The sequence below is a fragment of the Rhinolophus sinicus genome, chromosome 5 (assembly GCF_057876585.1).
Source record: "Rhinolophus sinicus isolate RSI-liver-muscle chromosome 5, RSI-T2T, whole genome shotgun sequence".
Taxonomy (NCBI): Eukaryota; Metazoa; Chordata; class Mammalia; order Chiroptera; family Rhinolophidae; genus Rhinolophus; species Rhinolophus sinicus.
In genome coordinates, this window is record NC_142505.1 from 96,717,592 (window position 1) to 96,740,950 (window position 23,359).

Below are 23,359 nucleotides of genomic sequence, written 5' to 3' on the forward strand. Positions count from 1 at the left end.
TATTTTCGAGGAAACATAGTACACACTTTCACATATATTATCTCACTGGTATCCAGTGAATTGCCCCTTTCTGGTTAAAAAAAAAAAAAAGATAGAAAGTAAGCACCGTTGCTTCTATATGTCTGAGAATATCTATCCTATTCATTAAATCAGTGATAAACTTATTAAAAATATAATATCAGGCTAATTGATTAATTGGAAGTTGTTCCTCAGAGCCTAACCCCTCCTTGCTCTCAGTGAAAACCAAATTGTGTCAGCATTTTCAGCCACAAAATTGGTTCCTTTAAACCACAAATATCCCTTCACCCTAAGCAGGCCCAGGAACTGGCATGTCAAAAAATAAATGAAGCCTCAAAAATAAATGAACATTTTTGGCCCCTGTTTGCAAGGACTAGCTCCCGTGGCTCAAGAAACCACAGAAGCAGGGTAGCAACTAGGGAAGAGGGGCGAGGTCAGGGTTCTGCTTCTCTGATACACTCCAGGCTCGAGTGGACTCAGAATATTCTGCCCATGGCCGCCCAAGTGCTCGGAGCCACTGTCAGTGTTGGCCAGAGAGCACCCACTGTAAGTGGCCTTGTCAGGGGGTCTCCATGTATACTCCCCAGCCCAGCAGCATCAATATTGCCCAGAAGCTTGGTAGAGGTGACACTTTGGGCACCACCCAGACCTACGGAATCAGAAACTGGGGGTGCAGCCCAGGTGACCAGCAGTCTCCCAAGCCCTACAGGTGATTCTGATATAAACTCAAGTTTAAGAACCACTGACCTACTAAGATCGGATCCCACTTTCTCCTGTTGCCCTTGGCCCTCCTGCTGTAGCCACACAGCTCACCAACGCCAGTTCAGCAGGCAGGGCCCACTACTTACCAGCACTCTTCTTAGGCTGGGTGCTTGGCACATATCCTTTAACTCTGACAACAAGAATATGAGAGGGAGACCAGTATCCCTTTTCCCAGAGGAGAGCATCGCAGCTGAGAGAGCTTCAACAGCTTGCGTAGGGTCACACCTACAGAAAAGTGCTGGAACCAGGGTCTGAATCTGGGCCAGCCTGATCCCAATTCTGTCCTTGGAAGGATGACATCACACTGCCCACTGATGACAGAGACAGAACACAAAGAGATCAGCCCTGCTGGGGCCGGAATATAAGCCCTACCCAGTTTGTCTTTCATGCCCCTCAGTCTCCTGGGGTTCACCTGCCCACAGGTAATCCCCCAGGGTGCGTAGCCCCCAGTGTCCTGATACTGCGCCCCTAGAGGCCAAGGCTCCCTGTGTTGGAACCCTCTCCTAGCCTTTGCCCGATGTCCTAGAACTTCAAACCACCACTCTCCCTCTTACTGTCTCTGTGACTTTGAAGCTGACTCCACCTCTGTGTGCTCCCGTTTCTCATCTGTAAATCAGTTCTAATAATGCATTTATATCACGGTTGTTAAGAGGATGCACTGGGATACTAAACATGGAAATATCTAGCCCGGTGCCTGGTGCAGCGTAGAAAACAGTTAACTCTTGGGGGTTTTTTCCCATCCTCTTCTCCACACTGACTGTTAAAACTACTCAGTCTGGGATTGATTATCTTAAAGTCGCATTTACTGGCCATAATATTAGCTAATATGATCAGCTAATCCTCACCTAGGTGTTAATTCATGGTAATGGTTGTCTGTGTTTGCCTCTAAGATACCACCGGCATTTCAGCCAGGGGCCCTTAGTCCTCCAAATTGTGTAGATCGGGAGTGACTAATGGTGGGGATATTAGGGAATATGGAAGGCCAATGGGAGCCTTTCTCCATCCTTTATATCACTCCAAAATAACTCCAGCGGGCAGGAGTCCCAGAGAAATGGGAAATGAGATAAAAAAGAAAACATGCCTTCAAGGTTGCACCTGGCTTTGAAGAGAGAAAAAAAAATGAATTGCAGGCATTTGAATATCAGGATAGTTGGGAACGATGCAAAAAAGAAGTGAAATCAAAGACTAATGGTCGTTTGCCAACATTTAATACAATCGTTTGGGATCTGCATACTTGAATGGAATAAAGCTTCATTAAAAAGTAGTTATAACAACTAATAAGACCCTAATTAAATTAGCTTTCACTGGGCCAGCTGCTTGTGAGGTCCTAATTAGGTTATTTGCTGCCATTGGACTCTCCTGAAAATGAAACAAGATTCTGTCACGTCTTTAGTGATGCCTAGAAAGCCAGCTCTCTGGCTTCCTGTGGGAAATGCTCCAAGGCTCTACATTTGGGGGCAGCCAGTCCGCAGCCATCTTAGCTCCCCAAAATCATGGTGTGCGACCAGAGTGAAATACCTGAAGTCCCACTGCAGTTAGGAGCCAGAAAAATTTTAAAGATGAAAACATGTAAAGATGAAATTTCCAAGAATTTCATTTTATTGAAGAAGAAACAGGCCTGGAGGAAGTGATTTATCCAAGACCCCCCAGCAAGGAGCAATATTCCCTTCCCCAGTCTTCTCCACATGGTCCGGAGTAAACGGAAGTCAAGCTGCTAGTATGGATTTTCATTGGGGAAGGGAGAAGGAAACAAAAAGTGCTGGATTCCCAGAGGCTCTTATCTTTGAAGCCGTGCGTGTGTGTGCATGTGTATGTGTGTGTGCATGCGTGTAAGTGTGTGTGTGTTGACAGTGGTTCTGTCCCAGGTAAACTGCTGCCCTGTTTACAATGTGGGTTGAGTTCTCCCCGAAACTCTGCGTTGCTGCCATGACGATCTCCCTAAGACACCGATGGGATCATGCAGGAGCCCGCTGAACTTCCCACGGGGTAACTTCGGAATTCCCGTACGTGGCAGAAAAGTCTGCACAACTGAGCTTCAACCCACCTTATCCCTCAAGACTGAGCTTCGTGCTCAACAAACGGAATCCCAGCTCTGCCCCTCACTCGCTTTGCAGCCTCTGGCAAATGGTTTACTCTTTCTCAGCTTCTACTTTCTGCCTATAAAATGGGGGGGGGGGGGTGACATTGTGCTTCTCTGGCCAGTAGGAGAGGAGAATGAAATGGCAATAAAGCAGAGAAGCCACACGTGACCAACACAGGAGCGGTCGCCCTTCCCTGAGCACACCTGGCTCGCTCCTGTCTGAAGCCTTGCACTTGCTGTTCACTCTGCCTGAAAAATCCCTCGCCCTCTTCTCTGCACCCTGAATTCTCCCAATTCAATGTCCAGCCAACTCAAGTGCCATCTCCCCTTTGCAGGCTTCCACAACGCCCCTGGCAATGACTGCTCTGCTCCTGTGCTTTCTCTACCCTCCCGCCATCCCCACCAGAAGCTTGTCATGCTGGGCTGGAATGGGTTTTTGATGGCCACCTCCCCCAGGAGACTGGGTCTCACCTAGCACAGGCCTGGCTAGGTGAGAACTCAGTAAGTGAATAAAATCTTATCACAGGAACTATGAGGAGGAACTGAGATTGGTTCCTGTGTCACTTCTGCTCCTGTCCTCAAAGCTGAAATATAAATAATATACTTTTTAATGAAGCTTTATTCCCTTCAAATACACAGATCCCAAATGATTGTATTAAATTTAAATGTTGACAAACGAAAGTCTTCACTTCTGTTTTGCATCGTTCCCAACTATCCCGATATCCAAATGCCTGTAATTCACTTTGTATACACACACACACACACACACACACACACACACACCACAAAGATACTAGAGCAGTTAGCTGTGGTCCCGTTTATTTTTCTCTTACACGTCTCTGTAGCGAATAGGTCTTATTCTTGTATAATAATAAGAAAGAAAACAATAAAGACGGTTCTTTAAACTGAGTGAGGTGACAGCATAGAGGAGATACACGAAATGTGAATTTTCCAAACACATCCCTGAAAATGTTGGGAGTTACCTGAATTTCTACGTGGTGGACTTCTGATCGAAGGCATCGCAGTCTCTGAGTTTCTTTCTTGTGCAGTCTGTCACGAGCGCTAGTTGGGAGCTGCGAGGTCCAGACCAGAAGGAAGGTCACTTGCCCAGGATCTTGAAGGTGACCTTTTGGGAACTGTGAGTTTTTATAGACAGGAGAGAACAAGTCCTATGCTATCCAATACAGCAGCCACTGGCCACATGAGGTAAATCAAATTTAAATTCATTAAAATTACGTCAGATTTAAAAGTCAGTTCCTCCATCGTAGGAGTCCCCTCTCAAGTGTTCAGTGGCCACCCGGGGCTACCTAGCGACTACTTGTATATTGGACAATAGCTTTGGAGCATTGTCATCCTCACAGAAAGTTCTGCTGGGCAGTGCTGAGGTCGTGTTTCTCAGATCGCTCCAAACATGGTTGATGATGTCTCGAGAGGACAAACACATCCATTTGCCCCATGAATACGTACTTTCTTGTTTAAAAAAATATACTTGTGTCAATATATTTTTTGGATGCAGCCGCGTTGGAAAGCAGTGTGGCAGTTCCTCAAAAAGTTACACTAAGAGTTCGTGGCCTTATGACCCAGCAATCCCAGTCCTAGAAAACATATGCTCACTCAAAGGCATAATTAACAATTCATTTTTAAAGCTCTTTGTTAAAATAAAAGTCTACATGGAGAGAGTCTCTGTGGGAGATAAAGAGAACTATAATGAAGAGCAAGTTTTACAAAAAGAAACTACCTGGGTATAATCAGATACTTTGTTCCTTGATCTCTTACAGTCTCCCAAGGAAAACAAACTTGCTCTGAAACTTTGCCTAACCCTAAACTCCCCGAGGGCTGAAAAATGCCCCCACAGGGCTATTTCCTTTGGCTTTCGGGCTAAAGAGCCCCAGACCTGAAGGTCCCTAATTCCCTAGCTCCCGCCTGATGAAAAGTTGTTAGTTGCATGACTTCCTCTCAGTGTCACCTGTCATCACCTCTCACTAACCAGATCTGTCTAGGTAATGCCTGGAAATTCGTTTATGCTTCCTGGAGCCCGTGCCTCTGCGGAGAGGACACACTGAGTGACCTACTTAGGGAAATTTTGTTCCCAGGCGTTGTGGAAAAGAAGAGATTTGCTTTTCATTGGCTCTTTCCCCACTTTTTTTCAACCTTCTCTTCCCCAGATCACAAGGGAAAAAAAGATAAAATGAAAAGTAACACCATGGAACACTTTTTCATTTTGTAGCTAAAATTCTGTGATGATTTTCTTCCAATCAGTATATTATTACCTAGGTGACTGGCTGACTACTGAAATTGGCTCTCATTTTCTCTCTCTCTCTTTCTCTCTTTCTCTCTCTCTCTAACTCTCGCTCCCCAATTTTATTTTTCTGGATTCTCTCTTCCTTTCAAATCACTAGTTCTTTATCATTGAATGAGGTTCTTTCCCCAAGATTTGCCCATTTCTGTACATTGGCATCTTACAGAGACCACTTTTCCCTTTGTGAACCTCTGAAAGCAGACAGGTCCTGTTCCCTCTGAACCTTTTGAGCAGGGTTTTTTGGGGTTTTTAACAAGACACTTCTAAAGACAGCAGTTCACTCAGGATGCCCCAGGAACAAATGGCCCCATTTGTTACAGCAGAGACCCTTGGCAATCTGCTTTCTCACTGGCCACCGCCTCCTGGCCTGAGGATCCTGCTCCTGCGTTTTCAGTTCTTACATGCCTGACGGGTGCAGTGTCCTGCAGGCTGCCCATCCTTCTAGATACAAATTCCATCTGCCCTGTCTTTTGAAGAAAGATCGAAATAGCGCAAGGTCTCTGCTAAATCAGTCAATAATTATACAGCACACAGAGAATGGCTCATGCTTTGCCAAAGACACGTCAGAAGAATGTTGGGAAACCTGATCTCTTGACGTGCCAGATTATAATTTTGTCAAAGTGCCCCTAATAAAAGATGATTGTTTGCTCACGGTAAATGAATCAGATGCCTCTAGTAGGTATAAGATTAGCAAAGCCTTGCAATTAGCCCCCAGGCAGCATAGCCACCATTTGTACAACGTGCTAGGTGCTGTGCAAATGCCTCACATCTATTGTCTCCTGTAATCTTTGCAACAACCCTGGGGGTGGGGGTGGGGGAGAGGCTCAGTATTAGTCTAATTTTACAGATCTTGAAATTAAAGGTCAGAGATTGAAAGACATAAAGATTAGACTGTTCAACACCTATTAAGTACCTACTATGTGGTGGGCACTCTTTTAAGCAGTGCAGATGCAAGAGTAAACAAGACAGGCAAAGCCTCCACTTTCATGAAGCTTCCAGTCTAGGGGCGGGAGGCAGGGAAGGAGTGGGCAAGGAACAAATAGTCGCTGTATAAATGGCCAATAGGATATCAGGTCATTCTAAGGAGGAGAGAAGAAATAAAATGTTGTGGTGTGCTAGACAGGGATGGGGTGGTGAAGATCACGGAAAAGCATGAGCACGTCGGGAGGGAAGGGCTCCTTAAGGCCACGAGCTAAAATGTGGGTGGCTAGAAGGAACCAGCCTTCCAGGGATCTGGGGGGAAGCACTGCAGGCAGCAGAATAGTACGTGCAAAGGGCCCTGATGTAGGGATGTGCTTGGCATAGTTGAGCAGGGAAAATGGCAGCCAGCGTGCCGGAGAGGAGAGGAGAGGAGAAAGGTGACAGACGATGTCAGATAGAAACAGAGCGTGAACATTCTCTACGGCCTCGTAGGTCAGGATAAAGAGCTGAGATTTCACTAAGTGCAATAGAAAGACCCTGGAGGGCTTTGGAAAGGGAAATGATATCGTCTGATGTACGTGTTTTAAAGACCTCTGTGGAGAGATACAGCATGGAATATAGAGGCTCAAGAATGGAGGCAGGGAGGCCACTCAGGAGGCTGTAGCAGGGGTCCAGAAGGGCGGCGATGGTGGCTTGAGATTGCGTTCTGTTCTTCCATGTAAAAGTCTAGACCACCAAGGAAAAAGCTTGATCTAGGATTTATGGAGAATTCTTCACCTTCCTTAATATGTTAACATGAGACATCTTCAAGCCTTGTCCCATCTTATGCTGAACGTGTGCAAAGTGTGTGCCACTTATGTTTTCTTTGCACTTTTTATTACAATGTGACATCCATACAGAAAAGTGCACCAATCGTAAGGCCAGGGCCCTGCCAGTTTTCCCAAAATGAACGCATCCCTGTAAGCAGCGCCCAGAACAAGAAAGGAAAGGTTATCCACACCACCCCCAAAGCTCCCTTCATGCCCCTTTCCAGTCAGTCGCTAGCTTCCAAGTGTGCTTTGCCAGAATGACATTTTGTAAAAGGTTTTGCTCGGTCTTGCTTAACCCATGACCCCTTCTTCTAAACTGAAAGTCACATGCCCTCTGCAATCCGAGATTATCTTATGCCACCAGCCAAGAAGAGCTGAGCTTTGTATTCCATGACGTGTATTATGAAAACCATAGGTTCTTCACATTAAAAATTATAGTATAATAGTCAATATGCTTTTTTCAAACTTGAGATAAATGTCCCCACCTCAGATTCTGTTATGACCCCTCTTAAGAATCATACAGTGCAAATTCTGGAAAGACTGCAAGTTACCTTTTCCTGGGAGAACAGTCTGGAAATCCAATGGCACAGACAGGAGGACTAAAATACATGAGTTTATAACACAACACGAAGCCATGATTTCAATGCTTTATTCAGGAGACAAGACACTGGCAGAGAACTAATATTTACTGAGCACTTACTATGTCCCCGGCACTGAGCTAGGTATTTTAGTATGTTATCTTATTTAATCTTCACAACCCTTTGATGATGATAGCATTCTCTCCATTGTGCAAATAAGAAAACCAAAGCTCAGAAAGGTGAAGTAATTGGCTCAAGTTCTCAGGGTTCCTAAATGACAAGAGCTGAGTTTGGAATCAGCTCTGTCTGCCCCCACATCCCCTGCTCCTTTCCCTCAGGGAAAGCAGCCTCTGTCGTGCTTTTTTCCTTTGATCTGTACTAAATAAACTGAAAATGATGGTCTCAACATTTGGCTGCTGCAATAACCCCCATTTCTTCTAATGGTTTTCTCTTTTACACTCTTTTTCAATACACTGACTTTCCACTAACAGTAAAGCTATTCCTAAACAGAAAAGGGCACCTGGTTATAATTTTCCTTCTTTCCAGAAAGCAAGAGCTCTATAAGCCTGATGACATTTAATGCTTGCTGTAAATCCAGGGAAGAAATGAATGAGCACAATTGAAACCACCCAAGCCAGAGTCTGGCCATGTGAGGGACGCAACAGCCTCACTGTGTTACCATGTTATCTGTTACTGAGAAAGGAGCCAACAATTAGCAAAACAATCTAGATTAACCATGCTAACATCTCTGAGTGGGGCGAGTCATGTTCTCCGGCTTTCTGGAAGCTCTTCCTAGCTCAAGCTGGATTCTTTGGCTTTGCGTCATGAAGGGAATTGATTTGATCAATTACACTGCTGCTGCCTAATTAGTAAACACGGCCACACTTGCCCATAGGTTTCACAGAGATTAAACTTGGGATCCTGATTGCAGACCGATTTCCGTAGCTGAATGTTGCTGTTCCTTTCATCCTCAATCCAAGTTCCCCAGAGTTAATCAGAACAGGACTTTAGCCCAGGGCTAGAGACAGGTTTTCATAGTCCAGAGAGCTGGGTCTCTGGGGTCCACCTGCATTACAACGCAGACCATTTCATGAAAGCTCCTCAGGTTAAGAAGCCCCACTTTTCTGCACCTGCCAGGTACCACCCTTCACAAAGCACTTTTACCATCACCCTTTCATTTGAGTTTCCCTGTATCTGAAGTAGGAAAGAAGGTACAACTTTCATTTTAGACATGAAAAAGGGAACCTTCACAGAAATGGTTACTCAAGGCTACAAAGTGTTTCTCAACGCAGATCAGTCATCCTTTTTTTAAAAAGTATCTTTTGTTGGATTAGTTTTGTCTTATGGCAACAAGTTATACATGCTCATTGTAGAAAATTTAGAAAAACAAAAGGAAGATAAAAAGGCATCCCCCAAACATAACCACTGAAATAATGCAAGTTTATTCAGATATTTTTCTATTGGATGATATTATACATAATATTTTGCAACCTGCTCATTGTCTTTTGATATATTATGAACGTTTTCCCAATCATATTAACTAATTTACTCTTTAATGGTTCAGTTGCATGGTTCATTAAACCATTCACTTTTGTTGGATATTTAGGGTTGTTTCCAATTTTCAGTTATGGTAAGTCGTGCGGCAACAAAACCTTTATATCTAAATCATAACCAGTATTTATTGAGTGGGTATTGTGTCCCACGCACTATACTAATTGTTTTACATGTATTATCTAGTTTAACCCTCCTATGGATAAATAATATTACCTCCATTTTACAGATAAGTTAACTGAGGCCTAGATTGGTTAAGTAACTTATCCATGGTGACAAAACGACTCCAGAGCCAGTACCCTTAACCACTAAGATAAACTCTTAGAGTTCTAATTTCAGGGTAACTAAATGCATGGTATTGTAAAGTCTCTATGTCATATTATTCCAGAAAGCATGTCCCAATTTATACTCCCACCATCAAGGTATGAGCGCCCATTCACTCAACATCATCACCAATACCAGGTACTGTTAATTATTATTGTTCGTTAGAGAAATGAAGCCCAGACTTCCGATAGCTTATTCGTACTCTTTAGAGCATGCATGCAACCCAATTCCTGATAGAAACACTGATTTTCTTTCAATCATTGGTTCTTATCCTTTTTTTTTTTTTTTTTTTTTTTTTTTTTTTGGTACGTGGGCCTCTTTGGGAATCTGATGGAAGCAATGAAGCAGCTACACAGAAAGTGCACATATGCACATCAAATGACCCTTTATTTTTCAGGGGTTTGCACACACCATTCAGCACTCCTGTGCTTGCTAGAGGATTGCTACATCAACAACATTGAAATTAAAAACAGGACTAATAAACCCAGTAAAGTGCTGGTTTGACCGGATTGTTCTTTTAAACAATCTTGTAGCATAAGGAACCAGTTCAGAAGAGGCTGGAAGAAAATGCCCAGGCCCTGTAATGATGCATTTGCCATATGGGAAGGAGGTACCCAGGTCAAGACTCTCTCCTGAGGTCGCACTGTCCTCCGCCAGATCTGCAAGACCTCAGAGCAGATGGACCGGACAGCACCAGCCTGCCTCCACTTGTACACTTCAGCAGCCTCTAAAGAAGCAGTCTGGGATCCGCCTGCCAGAGGCATTTCTTCACACGCTGGTGTTTTTCATTATCTCTTCTTGCATCCTGCATCTTTATGATTTGGAAAGCCTTATCCTGGATCAGTCAAGCCTCCACCAGCTCTACCCACCCCTCCTGTCACAAGCACAGGATTAGGACAGCGGGGGAAGGGAACATGAGACCCAGGGCCTTACCTGTCCATCTGCTGTGAATGCTGCTATGCCAGGCAGACTTTTCTAGGAACCTTCCTTGGCATGAGCCCTTGGTACTGGGAGTAATGGGGCTGTTTTTCATAACGATCCATCGAGGCTCAGTGACATTTTCAGAATTGGGGGTGGAACATCTGGTCCCAGCCTGCAAGGAAGGAGGTGGACAGAGGAATTAGCACACTTGAGTGAACTGCCCTTTTGGGTGACCCAGTGGAGAATGTCACTCCATCTGGACAGACAGGCCGGAGGCCAGACCACCAGGAGACACACGCACAAATGCAGGCAGCTCCTCTGGCTGGAACCTGAGTTGCCCTGGCCTTGCCGTCTGTCCACGACCACCTTTAGGGTCTCATTTTGCATAAGGCTACCACATCCTTTCAGAAATAAGGGGAGGAGTGGTGAGGGGGAAGGGGGCTGTCCTGTCCTTTTACTGCCTGGCTTAAACCTATGTTTTGATCTCTGTTTTTCTCCATCCTATGAAAATTTACCCTTTGCCCTATCGTCTTGCTTTTGTTCTTGACATTGCCCATCCACAGATGGTGGAAGAATTTCTGGGTTAAACATCCCTTCTCCTCTCTCCTTCTTGCATGCCCCAGACTCATTTTCATGAGGCCAGGAGATGGCAGAAGGATGACTTTTCAATTCTAAATAATTACAGTTCCTCCTGGAGTTGGCTGCGAAGATGAGTCCTTTGAAAACTATCTTCACACCCAAGCCTGGCTCTACTTTTCCCCCTGCACCCTGCAGTCCCCTGTGAATTCTGCACGACTTTTTCAAGTGTCCTTTTAGTCCTTGGTTTCTTGGTGGTCCACCACTCAGGTCAAAACAGCAGAAGATGGGAGAACAGGAACTCGGGAGTTGTAATGAGTGAATAGCTCTGTGACTCTAAGCAAATTGCTTCTCTCCTAAGCCTCCATTTCAGCGTCTGTAAAATGGGACAGTAACTGTACCATCCACATAGAATTGTTTTGGGTACTGAGTGAGATGGTGCGTGGTATGGATTAGGTACAGCACTTGCCACCTATAAGCTCTCAATAGATGGCAACTGCTACCGGTGTTATTGCTGCTGTTGTTAAAGTACTACCATCTTCCATAGGATTTTCTTTGAAAACACCATAAAGATTGAGTCCATTTCTAACTATTGTGAGCGTCAGCACACATTTCCTACCTTCCATGTGATCAGGCCACAGTGCAGGAAGTCAGGCCCCCTCTCTAAAGAACAAAATGACCTTAAGTTACCAGCTTTCTGCACTACACCTGCCCCATTGCCACAGCACCTTCACCCACCAAGGGGATGGGGTGCTGTGCTCTGTCCTTCCAGCTCCTGTCTCCTCAAAATGCGTGAAGATGGAATCATTTTTACAGGAAAGTTCTCTGAGAGTAGCAAAGTCAAATGACCCTTCTTTCCTAAACTATCTCCCACGCACATCTCTCCATCCCTATGTGTAACCAGTACCTCCTAGTTTTCTTCTAGGCAGCTGCACACCGACTATTCCAGGAAAATAACAAGTCTTCAGTCTACAGGAATCGGCATTGGGGCAGCAGAAACATCCATTGCTCTGGGGTCAGGCCTGGAACTGAATCCTGTTTCCTTAACGGCTCTAAGCCATAGTTTTTTCACCCATAAAATGGGCATAACAATTGTATTCACCCCATAGGTCTGTGGGGACTGTATAAAATAATCCTTACTCTCCTCAACCATCGTTAATCTCCTGGGTTAAATGCTCAGCCAATTCCACGTACCCCCTGTGAGCAAGAATCTAAAGAACCTATGTCAAACTGAGAATGGAGCATTTATTTACATGGAAGCAGGTGGAGAAAATTGTAGTTTATGAAAATCTAGATTTTCTTTGGGAAAATATCTTAATTCGAGCTGAAGGTGGAAAGGGAAAACCCATCTGTCCCCATCACCAACCCCATCTCTCTCCTCCCCGCTGCCCTCACCAAGGCTGATCCCAAAGTTACCAGAGAGAGAACAGAAATGCTCGCCTTAAAAACAAAAAAATCGAATACGAATTTGGAGCAATCTGGGAGAGAAGTTGAGATGGGAGAGGGCAAGGAGGCGGATGGGAGCTGGTATTAAGTATTGCTCCAAATGCTTGGGGTGGGTGAGTTTCCTCTTGTGAAATCATTGCCTCAAGGTGCTATAGGCAGAGCGGGCTGTCATGGGAGTGGAGCCCAAGAAGCAGGAATGACATTAACTGTTCCACTCTAGTGACTGCTCAGGGGGGCTTCCAGGATTACGGAAAAGGGACACTCAAGATAATCTAGCTTTTAAGGGGTGACAGGGCCCCTAGCTGATGTGTGGGCTACAGCACAGGCAGTAACATTGAGACACATTCTGCAAGGTCGCAGCAAGCCCAGCCAGCTCTCTGTCCCACAGGACATTTCCAAGTTGAGCAGTGAATTATCCTCCAGGCACTTCCACCTGGAAAGTTTCCTAGTGGGTGAGGAGCTATGAGAAAGGGCAGTCGTTTCAGGGTCTTTTTATGGCACGCCTTTGGCCCTGGACTGAGAAGCAGGAGAAAGCCCTGCTTTGCTAAAACCTGGAGAGTGGCTCGTATGCAGCAGCAAGGACTAATCATTTCATTATACAATATTCATGACACCAGCCAGCTACCTGGCTCTCGGGGTGCAGAAGGCAGGAGAGTGCTCTGATGAGAAACCATGACACCTAGAATCAGCAGGCTGGCATCCCTCCCTCTGTGGTCGAGAAACTCTGAGGCCTGCAGATGCCAAGGAGGGCATGACCCCCAGCTGTGTCCCCTCATGGAGGAGTGCGTTCCCAACCAGGCCCGACTAGCAGATATAAGACACAGAGCTGTCCAGGGTTCCCAGGCCCACCTGAACCCAGCCAATCAGTTTGGATGTCGGGAAACGTTTTGATTACCACCAGCCAAAGGACAGAACAGAGGGATGAGTCAGAAAGAGGAAGGCAGGGAAGTCAGGGGGCAGCTTCTGAGAGAAGGGATGACAGGCATCGCACGGAGCCTAATGGCCTAAGTGGCCCAATCTTGGCGTTTTACCATCTGATTCCCCAAGACCAGTAATTGTTCCTGTTCTCTGGAACCTTTGTTCTTGTTCCTGGAGCCTTTCATCCAAAGACACCAGGCCTCCGCCAACCAGCAGGTTCATGTGCCGCCTCAGAAGGAAAGATGAAGAGATGCATGGATGTTTGTTCTAGGTCTAGGCCCAAAGACACTGGCTGCAGGTACATTTGTACCTTCTCCATAATTTCTGTTCCACCTCTAAAATGGGATAAATATAACGCTTGGAATCTGAGTAGAAGAAGGCCCTGGTAGCTAATGCCCCTTGTTTCAGACATGAGCAAACTGAGGCCCAGAAATGTGACGACCTGGCCTAAAGGGCAGGCAGCTCCTAGCATATACTTGTTCTTTCCCCTGTATTTTCAACTTTCTCTCTCTCTCTCTCTCTCCCTCCGCCCCCAATAGTTTGGTGTATATTTACCCAGATTATTTTTCTATGAATACACACATGCAGGCATACAATGTTTCGTATAAAAATCAGATCATACTATGCATTCTCTCCTGAAATTTGCTTTTTTCTACTTAATTCTACCATGGACATCATTACATGTAGAATAACCATTTTAACAGATGTATGATTTTTTTCATTGCATGAATGCTACATGGTTTATTTCACAATCCCCTATGTTGGAATTTAGGTTATTTCCCATTTGGGGGGGGGGGGAACAATACTGCAGTTCCTTGTATTTTTATCTTTGCTCCCTTTTCAGAGTACTTCTGTGGGATAAATTCCTGGATGTACGTACTTAGATCAAAAGCTGGGCACATTTTAATTTTATTATACAACACCAATTTTCTACCCAAAATTTGCACCCCTACCCAGAATGTATAAAAATGTCTGTTTTCCCCACACCTTTGCCAAATGGAGCATAAACAAAAAAATTTTTTTTTTTTTTTTGCTATTCTCTCCATGGCTCCCTTGCACACTGGCCCCCTGACTTCCCTCATTCCCAGAAACACATCACGCTCCTTCATGCATAGAGAGCTTTGCACATTCTGACGCCTCTGGGGGGTCAGGATGTATCGCCCTCCCTTGCAACCTCTCTGCCTGGTCAGGTACTTCTCCACTGTTCAGTCTCAGGCCTTCCCTAGCAAAACTAGGAGGGCCCAAACTCTGCCCCACTTCACTTTGGTCATGATTTCTTTTCTTTTTTTTTCACCATACCATTAAATTAATAAACATTTATGCTACCTTCTAATTACAATATCTGGATATTCTCAAGTTCTGTTTTTTAGTATCTCAAGCAATTTTTTAAATACCTTCGAAACTAATAGATCTGTAATATTTTGCTGCTTTTTAATTTACATTATTTATTTTCTAAAGGAATTTTATTGTTTTCATTAATTCATCAGCTGTCCCTTGTACTTATTTGCATGTCCGTATGATTTGCTTTGTTTTCTATTGAGTTGTTTTTCTCTTCTTGATTTGAAACAGAGCTTTGTGTATTAGAAATCTTATTCCTTTTACTGACATTTGAATTATCTGATTCTCTTAACTTTGTTTTTGAAGTTTGCAACCTGATAGAAATGTCTAGGCAAATTCATCAATACTTTTCTTTACAGGTCCTGAACTTCTGTCATGCTTTAAAAGGTCTTTTCATTTCAAAATTATAAAAATATTCACTTATATCTTCTAATATTTTAATAATTTTTATATTTAAAATCTTGGGTCCATCTGGGTTTATTTGGATGTAAAAAATAAAATAGGGCTCCAGCTTTATTTGTTTCTAAATGGCTAGCCTGTTGTCCCAACACTGCTTATACAATAATATCTTTTTTCCCCATAAACATTGAAATGGCATATAAAATTCTCATAGATATATGATTCTCTTTATAAACTATATAATTTCATTGATCTGTCTGCTTTTGCTTGCATTTTCTGCTCTAGTATTTTTTTAATTACTGTGATTTTATGATAGGTTCTAATATCTGTAGGGGTGGGTGCCCCCATCTCCCCAATACCACCCACCATTCGTCTTACGTATTTTAATTGACCTGGCTATCTTTTCATGGTTATTCTTTTATATTCTATATATTTAATTTTTGATCACTTGAGTACCTCCCTCAAAGAAAAAAGAACATTTCCTGTTGGAACTTTTCATGAGGTTGTTTTGAATTTACAGATTAACTGGGGAGAAGTGAAATTATCTTGGACAGAGACTTCCTGTTCTAAAGCAAGCTGTGTCTCTCCATTTATACATGTCTTCTTTTTATTCCCCTTTATAAAGTTTTATAGCCTCCTTCTCGTAGGTCCCACCAATGCTCAGTTTCTAAAAAGTGTTCTACAGGGAAATTGCTATTTCCAGTAAGGTCAAAACATGGAACACACTGTTTGGCATCAAACGTGGACCCTTAAGTGCTGTGAACACCACTCCATCCCATCTGCTCTTAACGCTGGGCCTAAGCCAGGAGGTAGCTTCCCTTCCAGAAGATGGAATGGCTCAGTCAATTGATCAGTAGGTAATTGATGGCCTTGACCATATGCTCAGCCCTGTGCTCGGAATATAGGACACAGACCCCCATCTTTAAGGAGCTTTGATGCTGCCTGCCTAAACAGTCAAGAGTCACAGCCCTTAATAAGCTTCCATGTTATCCCGTGTGCTATGGACTTTGCATTGATGGGAAATAAAGGAAAAGAGACCTGGAGCAGTCAGGAAAGTGTTCAGGAAGGCGGTGGGAACCAAACTGGGCATTGTCCTGTGGTTGCCATTGAAATAATAAAGAAGAGGAAGGAAGCGAAGTACAGGCAAGGGATTATGCCACAACCATTTAGTCCGCCCCTGCTATGAACCTGATACTGGGCTAGGCGCATGAAGAGGAAGTTATGTGCTCAACAAATATTTTTAAACATTCACTATAAACCAAGGTCTGCCTTAGATGCTAGAAAAACCAAAATGAGTAATGTCTACCCTGGCCTCAAGGAGCTTATATACAAGGGAAACAGACTCTTAAGTAACTAAGTCCAACAGCTGTTATGACAGAAATCTGTGGAGAGAATAGCAGAAACCCTTAGTTTGGTAAGCGTGCACCTCATGGGTACCATGGATGGGATTCAGTGAGCCTCTGAGTTCTAAAATTATATGATGCTGAATTATTTGCATAACTAGCATTGTTAGGTTAAGAACCACTGGGGTAGAGTGACACAAAAGACTTCTAGATATTTGTATTTTAAAGGCCAGATAAAAAATATGTAAAGACACCATTACAAATAGCAAGTAAACAATTCTAGCCTTCCCCCAGCCTAGCAGTATTCTAAGAGTTCAGAGGCAATATTGTCTGTTATGGAAACTGCCCAGCTTGGGACCAGGCAGATTTGGGTTTGAATCCCAGCTCTACCACTGAATAGCTGTGTGACACTGGGTGAGTTCCCCACATTCAGAGACTCAATGCCCACATCTGGAAATTGAGAATACAGAACCCACGCATCCCTCTTGCCTGTTATGAGGGTGAAATTAGGTAAGCTGTGTGGGTCATCTGGATCTTGGCAGGTCTTCACAGCTTGGTCATTCCTGCCTCCTGCTTTCACACTTTGAGGAAGCATACTCGTGGGCAGTGGTTATGAGAAGGAATTTAAGCCAGGTTTGGAAAGGGTGGAAAAGAAGAGAGGAAAGGAAAGGGCTTGTCACACGAGTGGACAATGTGAGTAAAGGGAAAAGAGCCAGAAAAGTCAGCTCATGTTGTGAAAAATCCGTCCATCACAGCCAAGTTGAGCAGGTCCATCCATCACAGCCAGCCTAAGCACTTTGAACTCGATCCTATAAACTATGGGAGCTGCTGGAGGGTTTGGGGCAAGGAGGTCGATCCCATGGTGAGGGGGCTCTCAGCTCAGCCTTAGCTCATCCGTGAATCCCAAGACACCCATAAAAACAACTTTTAAAATTAAAGCGTGGGCTAAGGCGACGCTTCTCACCTTGGGATCTCGTTAAACAGCAGATTCACTGGGTCACTGAGATTCTGCGTGTCTAATAAGCACTCAGGTGGTATCCATGCTATTTCTCCAGAAACCTCACTTTGAGTAGCCAGGGGCTAATGTATTTCAGTTTTATTATTTTTATCACTATTATTACTCACACAGCGTATGTTGATTGAGGGCCTGTCACATGTCAGGCACCGTGGTGGGCCTTGGGGAAAGAGAGACAAATCAGACGCGAACTCTCTTTTCTAGACGCTCACCGTCTAATCAAGGGGCATGAGGCATAGCCCTAAGCAACTGTAATTCAAGGTAGAAAGTGATAAATGCCATATATTAGGTTCAGATAAAGTGCTTTGACAATTCAGCAGAGAGAGATTGTTCCCAGTTGAGGGAGAAATTGCCTGGGTGCTTAAGGAAATAAATAGAAGCTTCTTTTTCTTAATATTAAACAGTAAGAGCCCAGACTGCTGAGCTGGACTTTTAATCCTAGCTCTACCACTTACTAGACATGTGACTTTGTTAATCTCTTAAACCTCGATTTCCTCATCTGTGAAATGAGACACCATAGAGCAGGGCTGCTGGGAGGATTGTGTGAGCGAAGATCTGTAAACACAGTACCTAATAACTGGTTCCTAGTTCATTGTAAATGGTGGCTGTGGTGATGATTATTTTTTCAGCATTTGCTTTAAAACATAACATGGGACTTTTGGCCTCAAAGATATTGTATTTGTTGGACAATTTTATGATCTCATTCCAGGGTTAAGTGGCAAATGAAAATGAAAAAAACCTTGAAGGGAATTTCCAAATCCAAGGAAACCTCCCATACAAAGCTGGTGTTGAAAGAATCGGCAACCGTTTTAATTTTTTTGAATTTTTATTGGGCCAAACTGCTTCAGCTGAGGAGACGGGGCTTGGCTGTAAGTGTAGCCAAATGCTCCTAAGAAGAGCCACATTCAAAAGGAGTTCTACTATATTTATAAGCTGATCAAAAGTTTTACCACCTTCTGGCTCCCCTGAAGTCACCAGCTTGTTGGATGCAGACTGTGAAATAAGTTAAATCCGATTTATAATCCTAGAGTCCCAGAATGTCAGAGTCCAGAGGGATGTTATAAACCACCCAGCCCTGGGTGGTCCAGATAAATGATGCATTGGGTCCTCAGGCCTCGTTACAGTCTCCAAGGCCTCCCGTTGGAGTGTTTACTGAATGTTTACATCCGGTGTTTACTGAGATCTATGGATGTAGGAATACATAAAGAATTAGAAGGGCCCCCTTTCTGCCCCACAGTGAGGGGATAGGGCAGGGGCCCCACACGGACATCAGGAACTAACACAGGAGGCTGCTGGGCTTAACAACAGAAGATCTCGTTTCAGACCGTCTCTGTCTTAACTGTGCAGGATCTGGGCGTCTATTTCTTCTGCAGTCTTTACGGTGGGGATAATCCACTATGTTCATAAAGCTGTTACGGGGATTACATGAAATAGAACACAAGAAAGTTGGCTGACACACAACAGGACCCAATAAACACAGTATCTTGTGGTTAATTTTTTATTTCTCAAATACTATTCAGTGGATTTTTCCCCATTTTAAAAGTAATTCATGTTTATAGAAAACATTTTGGAAAACACCAAAAAACACAGAGAAGGAAAATTACCCATAATTTCAGCACCCAAGGATAAACAGTGTTTTTCTTTCCGTGTATATCCTTCCGGTCCTTTGTACACATCGACATACATATGGTGTGTCCCCATGAGCTGTGTGGGCAGTGATTCAGACCCTTGGTTAGAGGCTGCCTGGATGCACCCACTAGCTCTCTGACCTAGAGCAGCTTACCTTCTGTTCCCGGGAGTGTAATAGTCATGGCCTCCAGCAGGCACACGCTCCTGATCCGCAGTCACCAGGAGTGCTGTAGACGACACTGTACAATGGCGCCCCCTAGAGCTGTGCACGTTGAAGGAGTAACTGGCATAAGGATGGTTAAGCATTTAGCCTGGTGACTAGCACAGAGTAAGCTTGTTACATGGTGGCTGCTATTCCACAAACGTGCCTGTTGTTTTTAAAGGGTGGAGGTTCACAGACAGTTGCAACCTTGTGTTCACTGTTCAGATTTGTTGAATGGCCCCTTAAGGATGACCCGCTGGGACCAAGTCCAGCTGAGAAATTCTTCTCCCTTGGAGGATCCTACTCTGCCTTAGCTTTGATCCTTGCACTTCACAATCCCTCTAAATCGCCTTAGGGCAGGCAAGGCCCAAGTGAGGGCGCAGGCTCACTGTACCATCTGCTGGCCCCTTTATCCCTCCCTCACCCAAGCTCCACCTCCTATGCACCCCACCCAGGTATCCAGTTTTCAACCCCTCCAAGCCCTTTCAGAAGTATAGTCTCATTTGAGCTGCTTAAAAAGCCTCAGTAAGAGGCTATGAGTGGCATCAGAATGGAGCCATGGGGCCTCCCTCCCACCAGTGGTTTCCCAGGTCTGTGCCTACACTGCTGCTCACACTCGCTGCAGAGTTGATGGTATGCGAGATAGCTTGGAAAGACGCCTGGAGATGGCACAGGAATCTTTGAATCACATGTTTGGTCAACCCGTTGGTAACTGAACAAATGTTTATTTAGTTTCTATTATGCCAGGGAGACAGTTGTTCCCTGTTCACTTGTCTTTCAATCCTTTAGGTTCCTCAGAGAGGAATTCCTCTCACTTTAGAGCCAATAAGTCTTCAACACCCTTCCAGCCCGGCTAATGTCCCTTTTGAAAACGACGGCAGGCTGCAGGCCCATCCCTGTCTGGAGTGATCCAGAGAACTAACACCATTTCGTTCCCATCATATTTTTCTCTCCCGTGACGCTCTATTTATATAGCAAATGATACAGGTTTTAAAATAATATAAAAAGCTTCCTTGAAATGTTGTGGTTTTTTTAGTTTAGATATGAAAAATGAGTTGATTTCACAAAAGGCATTCAAAACGTGCCCAGATGGGACAGTGACTGATGCTGAGAAAGCCCCGGATTTGAGATGGGTGAGGCTTGACCGTTTGAGGGTTGCTGACCCCTTCAAGCCTGTGATGACAGCTATGGATTCTCCCCCAGAAAAACGCGTGAATGTCACATAAAATTTTAACTGGTTCGAGAACCCCCTGAAGCCTACCCGTGGGCCTGTATTGGAAAGGGCAGTGGGGTGAGAGTCCCGACAGCTGGCCAGCGTGGATCTCATCCTTCTCCCCACCACCCCCATCTTTGTAGGTGGTACTGCCAGTAACCACCGCGCTGGCAGTAGTAATAGTAGTTGTATTTGAAGCTGTAAGAAGAGCTGCACTTGAGTGCTTTTAACGTGCCAGGCATTTACCAAGCCCGAGGTCATCGCATGAATGCAGTAAAGAACTAGCAGCATCCCCATTTTCCAGGAAACTGAGCCTCACCCAGCTCAGGGGGCTTCTCCAAGGCCACACAGCTGGGAAGCCAGGGTCAGCTTTTGAACACAGTCTACCTACCTGTGATGTGTGAACAGGTCCGTCACCACTGACCCCCACTGCCTCAATACATGTTTGTAGAATCAAATGAATGACAACTTGAACAGGTTCTGGTGGTCATTTTGCCATTCACCCGCTGAGTGACCTTGAAAAGTCACCCACCCTCACTGACCTGCCATAATTCTAAACGGCAGGGCAAGGAGCATCAGGCCATTTCATATGCAAGAGAAGTGGCGCCGGGCTCACACATGCACAGTGAGTCAGTGGCTGTGTCACAGAGCCCAGCACAGCCCTGACTTCCAGCAAAGAACAGGCTTCCAGAAACCTTCATTTCCTGTTGATATTTGCTCCCCTCTCCTGGCAGCTTGCTCGGTCCCCAAAGGTCGGTCTGGGTGCGCAGAGTAAAAGATCCCTGTCACTGATCCTCCTTCATCCCTAATTAATTATGGTTTCTTGGATCCCACCAGGGCAGGCTGGTGGCCTGGCGAACAGGGTCCTTAATCCCAGTAGCTACTGTGCTGCTGGGGGGAGAGACAGGAGGAAAAGGGCCGAAATATGTGTGGAATTCCAGGTGGCCTTCCTTCCAGCCCCTCACCCACACTGCCCCTCTGTGGTGGGTCTAGAGAAGCTGGCACACCCCATCTGGGAAGGGCAGGACTTCCATCACAGACTTCCACAGACTGGAGAGGACCCGGATAAAACCGCTCCCCTAAAGGAGGGAAACTGAAGCCAGAGAGGGAAAGCAACTTACCCAAAATGATACAATCAGTTACCAAACATAGGTCCCACTCATAGTAGGTTTCCTGGAATTATATTTCCAGCCCAATGAGTGATTTAGAGAAATAATAATTATTTGGTTAGTTAGTGTTAATACAGAGCTGATTTGGGTGGCAGGCACCTGGTACTCATATACAGTCGATGGGAGGGTGAACGGCTGCCCCACTTCGGAAGGCAATTTGGCTCACTGTCAGCACTTTGTGGAACTCACCCCGGCGATTCCTGAATTTATTCTACAGAAACACTCAAACATGCAAATGCATGAGGCTTTTCATTATTGCAGTTTGTAACAACCCCAAATTGGAAATCACCTATGAGTACTTGACTATCACTAGGAAAGGGTTCAGTAAACTACTACCATGTTTCCCCGAAAATAAGCCCCAGTTAAGACTGTCAGCCAGACGGACGCCTTTAGTACGTTATGACGATGTTCCAGAAGAAGATGACATAACTGTATTTGAATAAATGTAGATTGTTGTACATGAAAAATAAGACATCCCCTGAAAATACGCCCTAATGCATCTTTTGGAGTAAACATAAATATAAGACCCAGTCTTATTTTCAGGGAAACACAGTATATATCCAGACAGTAGGATGTAACACAGCTGGGCAGGTTGAGTAGAGTGTATAGCACCATATTGCCTGAAATCCCTTATCTGCCTAAAAGCAAAGCCTCCCAAAAGAACTCAAAAGAACCCAATTGTCATAAATTCTCTCCCTGGAAACAACCAGGAGAAATTGACTCTCAGAGGTGAGAAGTCTCCACACCACCCCTGAACAGACATTGTCATAAAAAGTCTATTTTCCATCTATGTTCCATTTAGCTTTCCAAAAAGTCACTTGTTTTCTCATAAGTGCCTTTCTCTCCCTCTCCTGTCCCTATTAAGATGGTATATAAGCCCCAAATTCTAACAGCCCCTTTTAGTCACATTTTTCTGTGAACCCCTCATATATATACCCGAATAAAAATCTGTCTTTTCTCTTGCTAAAAAAAAAAAAATCACATTTTGGGGCAAGTCACCTAACCTCTCCAACTTTCAGTTGCCTTGCATTTAAAATGGAAATTGTTTTTAATTTACCATTACCATAAAATGTTTTGGGATGAGTTACAAATGCTAAGGGATGAGTTAATCATGTTCCTCGATTCATAACACCTCGTCATCGAGGTCTGTGCCAGGCCTCTCTCTTATTTTATTGATTTACTTCCTTTTACCTCCAATCCCCATTCTCATTTCCCTCTGCCTCCACTTTTAGGCAACCATTTGTGTTCAATACGTATTTTTTAATTTGAAAGTGTTTTTGCAGAATGTGTGTGGTTGTTTGGTGTGTTGCTTGAACAGTTTATGTTATAAATCTCATTGTTTCCTACTTTTTTTTTTTTTTTTTTTTTTCACAACGAAAGACGTGTTGAAGACCTTCCCATGTAGCTGCATGGTTTTGTCATCTAGAGCCTCTCAGCGCAGCATAATCTCCACGCTATGCACCTACCCATCTCTGTGGTTCCATAATTCCCAGGGAGGACACGCAGGTTTTCTCCAGTTCCCTGTCACCTCAAACAGCACTGTCCTGAGCATGTTCAGACATGTCCCCTTATGGACCTATGTGACAATTCTTTGAGATCTATGCCCAGGAGCAGAATTGCTCGGTTAGGAGGTGTGTGTATATTTAATGGGACCAAATGGGACCAGAGTCTTCTCCAGATCTTCACAACCTGTGTCCCACTGTAGCCCTGCCTACACTTGGCACTGTCATCCAACCTCCTAATTTTTGCCAGTCCAACAGGTATAAATTATACCTCTTTGTGGTTTTCATTTTAATCTATTTGACTGCCTAGTATGTTGAACCTCTTGTCGTGTGCTCTTTAGCCTTC

At 44.4% G+C, this 23,359-nt stretch overlaps 1 protein-coding gene across 1 annotated transcript in view; it reads left to right on the plus strand.

The window, feature by feature from the left end:
- Positions 1–23,359, plus strand: part of ADRA1B (adrenoceptor alpha 1B) — an 83,188-nt gene that overhangs the window by 57,999 nt on the left and 1,830 nt on the right. The window lies entirely within an intron of this gene.